Source organism: Lygodium microphyllum, chromosome 10, assembly GCF_053477565.2.
Source record: "Lygodium microphyllum isolate KBCC chromosome 10, Lygodium_microphyllum_v1.1.10, whole genome shotgun sequence".
NCBI classification, from domain to species: domain Eukaryota; kingdom Viridiplantae; phylum Streptophyta; class Polypodiopsida; order Schizaeales; family Lygodiaceae; genus Lygodium; species Lygodium microphyllum.
In genome coordinates, this window is record NC_141144.1 from 66,386,632 (window position 1) to 66,388,197 (window position 1,566).

Sequence of the window (1,566 nt, forward strand, 5' to 3'; positions counted from 1 at the left end):
CAGCAGCTAGAGGCTGGAAACTATGGCAGATGGATGTAAAGAATGCATTTCTCAATGGAGAATTACACGAAGAGGTTTACATGGAACAGCCTGAAGGCTATGTACATCCAAAATTTCCAGCACATGTACGTCGGCTGAAAAAGGCATTATATGGATTGAAACAGGCACCCAGAGCATGGAATGCTCGCATCAGCAGTTATTTACAGCAACATGGTTTCCGATTGGGAGATGCTGATCATAGTCTGTTTGCGAAGAAGACAGATAGTGGCTATGTTTTTCTAGTTGTCTATGTTGATGACTTAATCATTATAGGAGATGATGAAAATGGGATTGCAGAAATAAAGACATGTTTACAGGCTGAGTTTAAGGTCAAGGATCTTGGAGAGCTGAAATATTTTTTGGGGATTGAGGTTGTCTCTACACCTCGAGGCATATGGCTGCTACAGAAGCAGTATGCTCATGACATGTTACAGAAATATGGTATGGCTGATTGCAAGCCTATGGATACGCCTTTGGAGCAGAATGTCAAGCTGCAGATTGATGTTGGGACAGAGATTGAGAATGTTACTATGTACAGACAGATGGTAGGCAGCTTGATCTATCTCACGATCACTAGACCTGACTTGATTTATGCTGTGGGGCTGATCAGTCAGTTCATGCAGAAGCCTCGCAAACCACACTTGGATGCAGTCAGAAAAATTCTGAGATATGTAAAGGGTACCACAGATCATGGGCTGTTTTATGCATATGGGAAAACCCTTGACTTGATGGGGTATACTGATGTTGACTGCGCTGGTTGCACATATGACAGGAGGTCAACCAGTGGCTATGCATTTGGATTTGGTAGTAGCATGATCAGTTGGCAGAGTAAGAAACAGCCTACAGTTGCATTGTCCAGTACGGAAGTAGAGTATCGTGGTGCGGCCTTAGCGGCCTGTGAAGCTAAGTTACTGAATGACTTGGGAGTACACTTGGACATCAAAGTCAAGCTGTACTGTGACAATTTGAGTAGTGTTATGTTAGCAATCAATCCTGTTTATCATGCAAGATCAAAACACATTGAGGTTCACTACCATTTCATTAGGGAAATGGTTTTAGCAGATCAGATTGACTTGGAGCATGTGAAGACTGAAGACCAGGTAGCAGTCATCTTTACCAAATCACTTGGTAAAGATAAGTTCATTCACTTTAGACAGCTACTTGGAGTGATGCAGATGATTTGAGTTTTGTTTTTGAGCTTGAGGGGGAGTGTTAGAAATCAAGCTCACCGTCAGTGTGTCTTCATCTATGACCGACATCTATGACAGCTAGTGTGTATAGCTGTCTACATGTGACTACATTAAATAAGTCGGGTTAGTAGTCAGTTAGTGACCTGACTAGAGTTAGTCAGTCTAGTCTACATTTACACTAGGTCACTTTATCTTGTAGTGAGTGTGTGCTTTTCAGTTAGAGTGTGTGGAAATGAAGGAATGAGCTTGAGAGCCTGAAGGCTCATGGATATGGAGTCTTTCACTTTCTCTCTCTCTCTACTCTTTGAACACTATTGATGCTCTCCCTTGCCATCTT